This window comes from Parambassis ranga, chromosome 14 (genome assembly GCF_900634625.1).
Source record: "Parambassis ranga chromosome 14, fParRan2.1, whole genome shotgun sequence".
Taxonomy (NCBI): domain Eukaryota; kingdom Metazoa; phylum Chordata; class Actinopteri; family Ambassidae; genus Parambassis; species Parambassis ranga.
The window spans coordinates 18,225,331-18,240,728 of record NC_041034.1 but is presented as its reverse complement, the minus strand read 5'-3'; the positions used below and the strand labels follow the sequence as shown (position 1 = coordinate 18,240,728).

General features: G+C 40.4%; 1 protein-coding gene across 1 annotated transcript in view; it reads right to left on the bottom strand.

Moving 5' to 3' along the window:
• uvrag (UV radiation resistance associated gene) overlaps positions 1 to 15,398 on the bottom strand; it is a 70,295-nt gene that overhangs the window by 15,269 nt on the left and 39,628 nt on the right. The window lies entirely within an intron of this gene.

Here is a 15,398-nt window from a genome sequence, read left to right as displayed (position 1 = left end):
CTTAAACTCAGAGCAGTGTTCTGGCCTTGAATTTCTGCCATGGTCATCATCATCCAGTTTTTGAGCCAAACGGAGAATCAGAATTCATAAACACCACAGGCGTTTGCTTACCGCTGAAAATATCTTCCCACATATTTACAGTATGAAGAATGGCTGCTGTCTAACGTGACAAGAAAGAGGTACGTCTTTATTTTCCATCATAAATTTGAGCTAGGATTACAGATTTGAACAATACTACTTGTCAGTGTAATGGGAAAAGCAGTAAGTTAATGGCTAGAGAACTGAAAAAGAAGTAACAAGTCTTTCACAGTGAGAGGTGAAATAAAGTTGCTTTCATTTCAGCGCTTATATAGCATGAGCTGGTTGAATGAGGATCTTCACAAACATACTGTATAGTGGTTAGAGAAATTACTGTTCGTCCAAACAGCCTGGCTCCAAACGCTCCAAAGAGCAAACAAAAAGAGATCAACAAAGCATCAAATTTTTACATCTGCTACATGTGCAGTTTATTTTTAAAAAAAAAAAAACGTTCCAAGGAACTGAAGCCTGCACCAAAGCTGCTGTATAGGAAGATGAATTTAAATTAATCAGAGAAACAAAGACAGTAAGACTGAAGCCGTTTCCAGCAGTAACTGCCAGAAACTTGTAATGTATGTATACAATGTCTTTTGTATTTTGAACTGATTGAACAGATGTCGGATCAAGTCTTTAAAGTGATCAGATTTTCTGTCAATATTATGCAGTAACATGCTCATAAACCTCTCTGGGCTATGTCAGAAATGTGTCAGCGCAGGTGTAACAAATAAGAAAAGCTTATTTGGATCTGAAGATTTTTTTGGTTCTATATAAACTGCTTTCAGTAGATGTTAGAAAACAGACTGAGAACAGGGTCAAGCCTTAGTAACCAAAGCCCTGACAACCCAGACAAGGAAGTATGCAGTATAAGAAACAGTAAGAACATTCACAGGGACTTAGATGTGGCTAAATGTTAACAGCAAGTTGAAGAGATCTAACAGTGCCATTTTTATGCTGAAAGTCAGGGGTTAATCATTTATGGCTTTATCTGCCTCTATCATCTAAAGCTCTTGTAGCTCAGCTTACAGTAGGCTGCAACTGTTAATGCCTAAAAGCCACAATCCAGCCTCAGTTTTTTAGAGAAGTAAAACAAAATGTGCAGAGAAAAGGTGACAGAGAAAGGAGAACACTGTGCATCAAATACTACATATTGTGAGTTGTAAGTTGTATGAAGACATTTGTGGCTCCAGAAGGGTCATAAATCAACTGATGGCACTCCTGTGGTTGGGTGTACGAGTCTCAAAGTGAAAAAAAATAAATAAATCTGAAGAGGCAGAGTTAGACAGAAGTTAGCTTACCAGGCCTCTGCAGCCAGCCCTTAGCATAACACACCCAAATGTACAATCAATCTGTCAGAGTTTACGTAGCATTGTGGGTAATGGAGGCACAAAGGAACAAAAAAGATGCTGTCTTTGTATCCTCTTACGTCTTTGTACCTCTTACGTTCACAATCGTATCCACAGAAAGTGAATAATAAAGGTTTATTGCAAATTTAGGTCTTTTAATTAAATAATTGACTATAGTGGTACTATCACTTTAAATATTTAAAAGGAAAATAAAGCACGCACTCCTGTGTCCATGGGAACTCAGTTTATATCTTAAGCACTTCCTTAACAGCTGTAATGTCATTTTTTTTCTACTTCCTATCGCTTTTGCCATTTCACACAAGTATGTAATAAAACAATTCTTAATATTGCAAAGTTCTTCCACTTCATTTAACATTCTTTACCTCTGCTGGCTTTCTCCTTTCACTCGCTCCGTCCTCTGTCTCCTCCACACTCTGGTAATGTAATACAGGTGTGGTGTACTCACTGAGCCCAAGTCCAGTTCAAATAGAACCCTAATTCGAACCAGATTCTTCCGTCGCATTACTTGTTGTTACACTTTGCTGAGTATTGTATTGCTGCCAAATTCAGTCAACAGATTTACATAATTACGGGAAGGGCTGTGTGAGATGAATAGGAAATTCAGTTAGGGAGACCACCGGTGACAAGAGACCAATGTAAGTCTCCCCTGACCCCAATCACTACAGGAAGGGTTGGAGGTTAGCACAGTCATGTGGTAACAGAGTCTGTGCTGGTCAGTCTGGTGTGCTACAGTGACACCTATTGGAAATGTCACAATCCATAAGGGTTGCCTCCAGCCCTCCAGGCTAATGACCCCCGTCAGTGTAACACTGGAGCCAAGCTAAGTAATCCAACACCCACACAGGCTGACCCTGTTTGTGAAGTCACAACACTGAGGTCAACTTCCTGTTAGCAGTATTGGCATGTAGGACTATCATCAATCCTCCATGGCAGCTCTCACAAGCACTCACGGTGCCTGGATGAGGCACACCTTGGAGAATATGCTAAATCACTACCTTGTAGTTTTAAATTCAAAGCATACAGAGCTTGTTCTTCTGGGAAGCCACAAACTTTTGTGGTCTGAAGAGCGAATGGTGCCAAAGAGTGAAGGGTACACGATGTGTGATGAGTGGAGGGAAATGGAGGACAGCCTGAGCTCAGCACACATTAATGTATTCCTTCTTAGTGAGGAAAGATACATTCATGGAGGAAAGTTTCCCTGAACAAACACAACAAACTTTGCCCCAGTTGCAGTATGCGTTTTAAATACCACAGCCAAATATAGCCATAAAACTACTATAATTTTAACCAGAGTCTGATCACACTCATTTTATTATTTGGAATTAAAGTGTTGTGGTATTTTACAAGGGAAATTTTTTTTATACACGTTTCCACAAGGCCCCTTGGAAAATAGCGGGCCAGTGAAGAGGATGAATGTATGGTTTGTGGGCAGGTGCCTATCCAGGATTCATACTGCCCACATGCTCCGTTACACTTCTGTGAATGGGTACATTATTTTCTTATTGCTTTCGCTCCTTATTTTTTTGGATGTCTTTATGACTTTCTATGAGTATTACCACTGGATTGGAGGTCACAGGGAGAGCTGGAGCTGGCAAATAAAAATGTGTACACTCCTCCTCACTGTTACTGAGTTTGAAATCTATTGCTTTCAGAGTTATGGTTGTTGAGAGCTACTTATCCAAATATCTGCCTCTTTTAACTGTCTATTTTAACACGTCTAATGCACGAGTAAACCATAACCTGAAATGAAGAATGACTGATCTGGGCTTTACTTGGGTTGTTTCTCACCATTTCCTCTACATAAAAACATTTGCATCTGGCAAATAACATCATAGCCCTCTTTCAGCCTTTGTCACTGAAACAGTTTGTCAAGGATGAATTGACATGATGACAGTAAAATGACCCTGTCTGGCCTAAAGTACAACTGACTGGGTAAGTACATGCCCTATCAAAACAGTAAGCAGAAAGCCGCAGATAAAGCTCACACTCCCAATATTTCAAAGAGTTCAAAGGGATTTTCAGCCAGATCCAGCTGCTATTTTACCAGGATAAAATATGCTGCATCCAACTGCTCCGTGGAGGAATTTGGGCTGGTGAGGATAAAAGTATAAATCGGACAACAAGAAGTCTTTCATATATCCAGGACTGAACCATGTGTTTCACGTGTAATACATATATATGTTATCGCTGACCATATATACTGCACTTTATATCTGCAAGAATTTTGTTTTGTTTTGCATTTTTAAATGTGTGTTTGTGTGTGAGCCAGATAATTCCGTCAGGATAGGATTACTAACATATTAAGTATTACCAGGCATCCGAGTCATAAGCTCACAGATCAAGTATAGCTAAGCTCTTGCAGGACAGTCTGTCAGCTTTCCAAGAGCCACTGGCAAAGTCTACGCAACGCTTAATAAAGAACTCTTATATGAGAATCTAACAAGGAAAAAGTTCAGCTTGTGTGAAATGTGGTATAAATGTTCAGCACCATTTGATGCTGATTTCAATTACACTTGGGAGTTATTAAATACAGGACAAAACATGACACAAACTAGTTTGGGATGTCATTGATAAATATGAAATGTTGCCCTGTAACAGGGCTGAGTGCTAAAGTCCTCTGCTAGCAGAAAAACAGGAAATAACAGTAACGACTCTGCTTGGGTAAAAACAACATGAACAGGGTCTCACGAGGGCAGACTCCAAGTCACAAATTTGACTATAAACAAATTATGCTGTGAAATGCACTGCGCACGTTCACAGTAGTGCATGAAAATAATTTTTGAGAGGGGGGGGATTAAAAAATGAAAAGCATGCGTAACGGTACAATAAACAAAGAAAAGAAAAACCCTGGACTCTTTTTCATTGGCTCCCAGTATCAAATTGAAACCTGCCACAGTATGGGAAGAGTATAGGCTCTGTCCGGTTTACTTTGGAGAGCCTGGAGCATTCTCTGGTCATCTGGGTTTGTTCAACTGTGACCCTGCGTAGTGTTAAGGATGTTAAAACATTTTTTTGCACTGCCAAGGGTTGCAGTGTTTGGAATAGAAACAGTCATAGTCAAACACAGAAAGATTTCTTCATAATGGCTGATTAGAATCAGGGACTGGTCTTTACACACTATGGCAGGCTGCAAACATGCAATCCACTGTATACACTATGTGCTGTTACCTAGAAAGCAAAGCAGCACTCACAGAGTGTTTGCTGCATAATTTTTGAATCAGATAAGGAGGTGAAATGTGTTATTAGAAAGGCTGATTTAAGCTTATGATGTCCTCCGTCTAGAGTTCAACCTGCTCAGCTGTGTGCTTAACAATAACACCTCACAGCTCTTTATTTGTTTGCCTATGATATAATGATTAGATTAATTTGCTCCACTTCCTGTCCAGCTGCTGCCAGTCTCAATGTGCTATGGCCAGACAAAAAAAATACACAAAACATAACACTGTCTTCATTAAAAACCTGCCTATCTGTATGACAGCATGCCATAATACTGACTCTCAATCTTCCACATAAAAACATACACAGTTTTCATGCTAAATAAATAAACTCAGTCTGATGGATTTTTAAAAATGTGACCTCAATCTCAATCAACCAAATCTGATTAGGCCTTAAAGGGAGATGTAGAGACAGAACAATGAACAAGAAACAAACAGCTATTGTGTGGTCAAATGCCCCCCCTCCCCACGCTTCTTATGGCCAACTATGTAGATTGTTCCATTAATTCAAAATGAGGGAAAGACTGTGAGGTTGAATGTGTGGTTTCTAACTCTCTATTGAGCTGGATAGGGGCCACTGCTGTATTAAACTAAAGGTCAGAGGGAAACACAGGTCAACCCAGCTCTCTTACAACCCTCAGTTCATAAAATAAACACTAACACTGTCTCATCCAAAACTTAAAAGAAAAATCTATCTGATGCATTAATAACATGTGACAAAATCAAACTAAAGTCAGGTGAAATAACTTAAAGCCAAAAATTTAAATAACGGTTCACACGTCACTTTTTATCAGTCGGATCTATTGATCATAACTCTGTGGTCCACAGACTGCCAATAGCTAAGGTTGTCAGGCGAAGAAAGCCGAGCAGACCTCAGTGTCAGCAAGGGCTGAGGAGGTGAATTACGGCTCTGCTGCTGACAGGTGAACTTCTCTGGCTGCACTGCATTTACAGCAATACCCTGCTGCTCGCAAGAATAACTTTAAGCTGCCTTACTGCGACTGCTGTAATGGTCACTCCGAATTCATAAAAGCCAAACATGTGCGCTGACATAATATAGTTACAGCACAAGTATTTGTGTTTATATTTGTAGCTGGATGAATGCTTAGCTCAGGCAGGGTGCAGTTTCTGTGAACAGGATCCTAATTGCTCTGAACAGCAAACCCACTATTTGGCAAAGACACGGTTTCTCTTAAAAAAAGGTTTGGTTTCCATGGGGACAACAACAGCATGGGCAATAATTTATCCACTAAAACTCTGTCTGGCATCATAATGAAAGGGTTACAGTCCTGACTGCAGCAATAAAAAAACAGGGGATAAGCAGCAAAAGCAAATTTGCATATTTCTCCTAAGTCCTGACAATATATCCCACCCCTTGACATGCACAATTAGATAATTATTTCAGCTTATCTTCATATCACATACGTCCAAACTGATGACATCCAAGTGCTAAAAATCACGTTACTTGTCTTAGGACCATGGCAGGATTTTCTTTTCTACTACTAATTGGATCTAACTGCATTCAGAGAATACAGCTTACACTAATTATTTCCAAAGGATCCCTTCAGCCCCTTCACAGCCTCCTTTTTTTTAAACTTGAGCTGGTGTTTATTTAACAGCTGCTTTCATGAGCCACTTAGCCCCTTTTCTCCAATAACTGTAAAAGTTATGTGACCTCTGGGACAGAGCAGGTCTGGGCTCATCGCTGACGCTTCATTAATAAAGTGAAAACTGTTTCTGGATGGTAGAGACGATGAAATAACAGCAAGGATACCCACGCCCCATAATCCTCCACTTCTGGCCAAATAATGAAAGCTGACGTCAGAGTTTGATGGAGACACTAACCCTGATGAGGTGAGACTTTTAATGACAGAGAGGAGTGTTAGTGCAACTGACATCAACCCTCAACCCTCTCACCTGGACAACGAGTGCCACTGAAAGGACCACAGCCTCCGTGTTAATGCGGATGAGAAGCTGCCGATTGGCCAGAGTCAAAGTACTGTAATGAAATCCACGTGGAGGCAGGAAGAGCCCTGGATTGAAGGACTAATGCAGAGCCAGGATGGCTGATTTTTTTTTCCAAATACTGACCAGCTGGGGCCAGCATTGTTTAATTCTAAGAGCTGTTTCATGTCATTGAGTGAGCCACAAGGCCTGAACTGACTGACTTATGACAGAATACCTCAACTCACAAACACCCAAATGGCAAAACACAGGGTTTGACAAATTAACAAGAAAAGCAAGTTTTTCTAAACCTGCTGACATAAAATATACTTGGTCTCTGCCCTCTCCATTCTTATGACAAGTTGCGGGGGCCACAGGAGCTAAGCTCGGCTGGCCAAAAGAAGAAAAAAGCCCACAGGCAGGGAGAGTACTTTTGTTTGTGTGCCTTGGTCCAGTTTCCTTCTACTTCAACAAGAGAAAAACAGACCGGATCCAAAAACTACAGATAATGTAACACAGAATGACATAACTATGATCAAAGGAATTGATAAAACCAGTGAAAATACATTTTTTTCCCTACTTCGAGTTGGACTGTCTGATGGGTTTTTCTGTTTCCTTTAATCTGCTGAGGAGCAAGTTTCCTTCTAACCTAAGCCAAATATTTTTCAATATTACCATACAACAATGTTTTTTTTTCCTCTAGAAGTGGAGGGACTTATGAGAGGCCTTGGTGCTAAGCAGAGAGGTGTAACATGTAGTGAGACAAGGACAGTACACTCCAAACAAACAGGCCTTAGCTACAAATTCCAACCAGCTGGAAACTGCAGACACACTATTAAGTAAATGATGGAGCAGAGAAGCCAACGCTCTCTTAAGACCAAGAGTCATAGCAAAACCCTTCGGTTTTAGAACATTTTGCCAGAAAACTCCACAGCCTGACCAGGGGAATAATTACTATATTATGTGATTAAATTAAAAATTATATATGCCATTTTCACCCGTAGATAGCAGGGATAGGCTCCAGCCCCCCGTGACCCTGCACTGCAGGACAAAGCAGGTTCAAATGATGGATGGGTGGATATGCCATTTTATTTATTATTGACAACATTTTGATTCTTCAATTAGGACGTTTTGTCCAATGATGCCTTAGCCCTAATTCAACATTTTGGCTTGTACCCAGAAACACTTAACAATGGTCGAGGCTGAAAACACTTTTGCTCATGTGAAATTCTTTCCAGTCACTCACATTCACAAGTACATAGACACAGGAGTAACATTTACTTTTACCATTATACTTAAAGGAAGCAGCTCCTCTGGTACCTCTTTGTGGTGATGGACAAACCTGGAACTACCAACCACAAAATGTGGAAATTCAATTAGACGAATTTAAGTGTTTCATAAAGTCATAGGTGGCTGTCCAGAGGAATTCCCATAAAACCCTGGAGCTCAGGAATAATCACAAGCGCACTGTCAGCCTCACTGCATACACACGCCCTTAAGTGGAAACCACAGACTAGCGACATACACTTAAAAGTGTGGTCTAAAACCTGCTTGTAAATCGCAACTTCGGGCTGAAGGAAAGCAGGAGCGGACGAAGGCTACAAAGGCTGCACTCTTCTTTGTCCTGGTCAGCTCTGGAGCATCCATTAATGCCATTCTCTTTTAAAACAGTACCTGAGCCTGATGTGGAAGGCGTTGTTTGCATGGCATAGTACTACCATAGCCTCGCCGATCCAGCAGTATGTAAATATGTTTATGGAAAAGGGTGCTCCTTCTTGTGGTTGTTAAAGAGGTCCCACCAACAACTCTCTCTAGCCAATAAGTGGCACTGGAAGCAGGCTGTAGCTAACAACAGGAGTTTGTGATGGAAAACAGGGACCACACAGTAAGGCCATGAAAACCCAAGGGCATAGAGAGGTGTATGTTAAAGTCTGGGTTTGGTTAATAGAGCTTCAGAGAAACTGAGGACGACCAAACTACTGGAAGCCTTTATCCCCTAAAGGCTTCTACTTCAGACTCAAAAAACAGTTCTTACCTAAATATACCTTCTTAGGAGCTGTTTTTGCTGCTGAGCTACTCAGGTTTCTCCTCACACATCTCCCGCCTAGGCCAAGATACCTTTACCAGAGTAGCTCCCAATTTATGCATCCAATCATATCAATTCAGTCTCGTACACTGTGGCAGTGTGTAGTGAGTGTATAGTATAATAAATTAAAGGGGAGATAAACACATCATCACCTTTAAGGGATAATTTTATTTTATATAACCTGTTTTATTTTAGCTATTTTGAGCTGAACTAAGATAATCACCATTCACTAGAATTCACAGTCCTCATGCTCCACAGGTCTTATCTATGTCATACTGTGGAAGTTATAACCGTGGTGTGTTTGTTGAGATGAGGTTTGGTTTATTACACAGGACCATCTAGAAAGGCTCTCCATGAAACTTTTTGGAGGCCAGGTATTTTCAAAAGTATATTAAGCAGGTGACCGGATAAACTGTCTGTCAGTCACTATTTATCATGAGGAAATTATAACCAATTAATTTAATGAATATCAGATAATGTAGTAAAAGTGAGCTTAAGTAGGGAACCTGAGCACATTTTGCCATTCTTTTAAAGAAAACGCTTCTTTTATACAAAAAAAAAAATAAAAACAAATCCAACAAAACTTCATGCTGTCATACAAGACACTGATTCATGTAGGCCAACAGATGAACTTCAAAGACATAGGTTGAAGACTGGCAAGATAGATTTGTGTGAGTCTGATCTGACCATTCCTGCGAGCTGCCTTGCAAGGTAGCCTCACTTCAGTTATTGCCTGAAAATGGCTAAAATTGGCTGCAGCTTTCTAAGACCAGCTCCCCAAAAGCCCCCATTAATTCTAAATGCCGTTTACTTGTGAGCTGAGCCTCTTGTACTTGCCACTGTGGAGGTCCCAAAGACCAATTATGTCTGAACATGTGTGTGCCCATATCTAATCCAAAATATGGTATTGTTACATACACACAAATAATATAGAATATAATACAAGAATACAGCAGGATATCTCTGTTGTGGTAAACAATGACGTCACATCGAAACTAAACAGTGATTTTTTTCTCTCTGACATGTAGACTCATGTAGACAAATACTGCATTTTACAAAGAAACTAATTGTTTTTGGTCCAAAATGAATCATTTTTGTACATTCACCTTATTATTTGATGTTTGGGTCATGTGTGCCATCTTTGCATTAACGAGGGGTGAGCAGACAGACGTCAGCCTACTGTCTCTACTCATTACATACTGCTAACAATCTCACAAAACACCCCATACTGCTCCCCATACAAGCCGCTTATAACCTGCCCGAAATGATTTCTTGTTTGCTTCATGACAAATAAAGTATACTAATGAAGTGCCTTTGGCTGTCAACAGAGTAAAGAGAACTTGTTAAAAGTGGCACCTTAATGGCAAATAAACAGGCACATTATCAGATGCAGGCTCTATAGCTTATCCTCCATTAGATGGAAGGGGATGATTATCTAACATTTGGACAGCATGTGACCATGTGGGAAATGATTCTCAAAGGCTAGAAATTCAAGCTATTCTTTACCAGGCAGAAGTAAAAACAGACAAGTTTATGGCTTGGCCTATAGGGGAGCTTCACCCGGTACCCCATTTTGTCTTTATTCTTTCCTGTTAAGAGTGAAAGTGAGGCATACTATGTTAACTTAGTGCTGCATTTTCTGGTGCCATGTGTTTTATCCTATCAATCCCTAGAAAATGGAAAACGGATGTGGCTGTTATGGAAGGATGAAGACAATGAGTGGCAGCAGGCAGTTGAAATGGCCTGATTACTTCCAGGCCCTGTCTGTCTTAGGATAAAGATGGTGGCAGAGCCAGGGGAACAGTGGTCCAGGGTTCAAGTAAACAAACAGCATACAGTGGGCTGCATTATGATTTCTGAACATCGAGGGGTCTGTTTGTTGAGATGAGGTTTGCGCAGAGGCGGCTGGACAGAAGAATGACTGCAGTTGTTCAAGGGGGGACAGTGGAGATGTAATCGCCTGTTTTTCTTTCTTTCTTTTTTTTTGTAGGTTCTCTGGAACGCACTGAGAATTGAGTCACAAACCACAAGCCTTAACTGGACAAGAAGCGAAAGACCAACAGGCTTCTGAGGGAAACCTGGTATAGTTTTTTCAAAAGGGCTTCTAATTCTAAGAAAGATCTTGCTGAGAAACAGGCTAAAAATCCAGTTTCTGCTCTAATTGAAGAGAATTCTAGTATGAAGAGAAAAAACAGTGCTAAATACTGTACATACAAAATAATTATGTTCTATTATGTTCTGTAGGTTTATTAGTATGTTGTTACACTGCAAAAGTCTGAATTTATGGGAAAAAAACATTTAAATATATACTACAATTGAAGGAATGTGTTAGAATCGTGTGTATTTATATACAGAGCACACAGCACCCAGCAGAGCAGAGGAGCAAGAACTACACGTCTACATTTGACTTTCACACAATCACTCATTGAACAGAACCAGTTCTTGTGGACAGACGGCGAGTAAACAACACACAACAGCTTTACAGGAATTTCAACTGTGGAAAAACTGAGTAAATGAGCAAATATGTACACCCATTATTTCATTAAAGGGAGTCAACTGTATTCACAAAACCAAATTGTTGTTGTTCCTGTACCTCCAACATCTGCATAATTAAGAAGAAAGGAAATAAGGTAATAGCTGGAGATAGTTTTCATTGGGGAATTTTAACCGTCATGATAACTCAGTCTGAGGTGGAGGGGAGTTATGAGGTGGGAGGGAGCTGCTTAATGTTCACATTTTGCATGTCTTTGACCAGGGCATATGGTTTTTATTGAAGCACAATCTCATGAGCTAATGGCAGCAAAGGGCCATGCCAAGACTTCGTATCTCTTCTGACTAAGGTCCCAAGCTTTGTCACAGAGGTGAAGAAATGAAGGAAGGCCCTCAAGTTTGGAATACAGCACACATATGCAATAAAGGGGGAGAGAGTGAACAAAATAGAGGAGGTAAATAGTGTTGTGTGTAAGTCACTCAGCACTCAGACTGTTTTCCAGTCAACTCAATTTTTATTTATAAAGCAATCAGACTATTGTTTAATTTCGGTTTTAGTGGTGTCAGTTGAGGAAAAGGACAATTTCTCTTATTGTATTGCATCCAAACCAAAAAGCCCTCTCTATAAGGTTGAGATTAGTGAAAATTAAATCTTTACAATTTGGGCTCAGTGGCCTGTGGACCATGCAACATAACCACAACATTTTGACGCAGGACCTTTGCTGTGTGTAACCCTGCAGACGTTACACAGTTTTACACTCTGCATGATCTGAGTTTTTCCTTTTTACTATTAGATTTTATTGAGCTAATTAACTCACAGCAAGTGAGCTTATGGCCCACAATGCAAAGCACTCATTTATTATTTTGTATTTATAAGGCTCATTCACATCATTATGTAGTAATGTAAAGAAAAACACCATAACAAATAGAGGGACCTACAGCCTTTCCAAATACTTTCACCAAGGATCCCTCCAGTACAACCAGGTCCTGTTCCGCTTGCTGCCACCTCAACTAACCACTAAATACAGTAGGTTCCCCAATGAGTCATAGCTGTGTTTTATGGAGCCACAGTTGCCACTCTTAATGACAGCAGGCACTCTGACGTATGCACCAGACCACCAGTATGGCACTATGCCTGTAGATCATGGTGTTAAAATTGCCCAGAGACTAGGAAGGTGGGAGACTACAGGCGGCTTTTCCCAGCAGACAGAAATAAATGTGAACCTAAGGGTGACCTGGTTGGGCCGCAACAGATTTACTGTGTTTTAATTTCCAATACTTGGTTTCCTGTGCCTGAGGCCCACAAAATATGATACACCAAGTGTAGTGACTGAGAACTAATTGTTATGCCTGCCCCCCTCCTCCTAAAAAACTATTAAAGATTTTGCGTAGCATCAGTTGTCCTGTAATCAGCCCCACATGCCTGTTTCACAACAACACACTGTAGCCTAGCGGATAACACTGGGAGTAAGTAATAAAGCACATGGCCCTCCTCCAGACAAAACGCTGCTGGTTTTTCTTTGGAGTCAGCCACATTAACTGGGCTAATTTGTCTTTGTGACCGGGAGAATGGCAAGTTTAATATTTGTGCCTCCCTGTGGATGGGCACTACAGGGCAAGTTACATACCTGCGGCAAAACATGCAGACAAATAGCAGCAGCCAGCTGCCATTCATTTAACAACAAAGCTAAGAGAAACACACATTTTATCTCAATTACCTTCAAAACATGCTTTGGTATAGGTTCAGCTTGGAGCAAGGAGAAAATATGCATGTTACCAAAAATGTCCTCACATTTGAGTGACTCAGTCAGGCACTGCAAAAAAAAAAGGAGAAAAAAAATTTTTTATTTGCACAAGAAATAAGAGGGAGTTAAAGAGAGTCTGGGCTTCTGCCCAAACATTCCTTAACCTCCTTTTGTCAAACAAATTAACCTGAAGGAACAGCATGGAAGCCTGTTACCACCTGACATCCTTGGTGCTCCAAGCAGCCTCCTTATCCCTACCCGTGGCCTCATGACATGAGGCCTAATAAAAGCAAACCTTGCCACATCAAAGCAGGGTCATCCTGCTGATCCTTTGCCAGCTCCTCTGTAACATAGCCACACAAGGCAATTCAAAAAGAGATGGACAGCTAACGTCTCCCACCCAGGCTCCAGTCATCTCACTGAACCAGCCAATCAGACCATTGGGAGGCCTGCTGTGATACCAGACCACTGCTTAGTTTCACAAGGCCAGACACTGGACAAGCGCTGACTGCATAACATGGCTGGCACGACCAAAGGAGGACCCTTAATAAATGTAAAGAACTTTTCAAAACCACAGTGAATGTAATAACTGTCTGCTAGAGCTAAAATGCTGTCAGTGAATCATTTCTGCAACAGAATACGCACACTGAAAGTGAAGGGGTCAATGAAACAGCCGTTTCCTTATAAAAGCCCTAACAAATTAACAAGAAACATACAGCAGAGCAGGAGTGAAAGTCGGTTGAAATTGACAAGGTTAAGAAATCCTAATTAGATTCAAAAAAGAAAAAAATGCTTCCTGCAATTGCTAGGCTTAACTTCAAAACCTGAACATTTGTGATAGTGAGATCCAAGAAACCGAAAGATCAGAAGACTCACAAACTCACAGGAGTGAACAGTTTAATGTGGTGTGCAGAGACCAGCCGAACTGAGATGGAGAAGCTCGTTGCGGCGAGTTCCATTTTATCGAATGTGACATGTTTACCACTTGTTCAGTTCTGAAACAATGGTCTATTATCACTATCATATGGAGCTGGACTACTAATGTGGCAAAATTGTATTGTCTGGGGTCAACATGATAACTCATCCTTAGTGTGGACGAAGTCAGGCACACATGGAAAGTATAATACAGTGCTTTAAATGAAAGCTGAAATTTCATCCAGTTAAAACACCAGTGCACTCCTGTGCTGCAAAGCAATGCATATCACTTTAGCTTCAGTAATAAAGTACCATTAAGTAGCCATAGTACAGATAAGTATTGGGTTGTTTGTGTCTGCAAAGATTACATTCAGCTTGCTGTCCACTCTTTCTGTCACTACAAAAATAAACCTACACAGAGGTTACGTAGCCACAGATATATGCTGCCCTTAATATTGATTCATCATTCCACAGATTCATCTTACAAAGATATTATGCACTCTTCACATGTGCCCACCTGCATTATGATGATTTCCATCTGTTCTTAAAACCTTACGTTTGACTCTTTCTGCTTTGGTTTCATGGATACAGATGAGGATGTCCTCCTGTCTGGATCGCATTTTTCATCTGCAGTGGACCACTTTCCTTTGATGACTACAGTCTGTTTTTCAATACAGCCATTGTTATGATCACTCTTAAAGAATGTTTTTCTATTGAAAAACTAAAAGGACCCCTCTCTGATGCATCATTGCACAATTTTTGCACAAAAGGGCAAATTCGCTATAATTTATATACTATAATTTCTGATCTTACAACAGATATCGTGATTTTGATTGAGAATATTCCTCCTCAAGCTGCAACATATGCCTTCTATCATTAAAGTTCAATCAAATAGAAGTTTCAGCAAGGGTGATCTTGCAGTGCTAGATATCATGGCACCATATGGTTACGATTCATTTATCAGAAACCTGTTAGATCACAATGTGTTGCTTTGATAAAAAGGACTAAGGGTGGGGGGGGGTTTCATGTAAGATGAAAGGTAGGATTATGTATGAAGATGACTGCATGCCAAATGTTTCAACATTTAAAAAGACACTTACATCACTATATGAATAAAAGTACAACGTCCTAAGATGTACTTATATTTACACCACAAACAACTGTAAGTTCTAATAATTTTCTGTTTGTGTGATTATAAACTGTGTGAACAATCTCTGAACTTTACTGCCAGGTCGAGAAGTCTATCTCTTGCACAATTGGGTAAATGCACGTGGATGTGAGCAGTCAAACATGTGACTGTGTCTGCTCACTTTGACAACTACTACAGTACATTAAAATGTACCAAATGATACCAGCCACACAGCCCAGCTAATATTTCACCTCCCTGACAGGCAGGGGTGGACTATACAGAGTTGTGTAGCAGCATTACAGCTATAGCACATAGCTGTCTAAACGATTTTCTTGTGACTTGATAGCTTTGGATATTGGCTAGCAGGTTGTAAGTATTATTAGTGAAACCTCTGAACATGCAATGGTTTGAAGTCAACTACCTGCTAATATT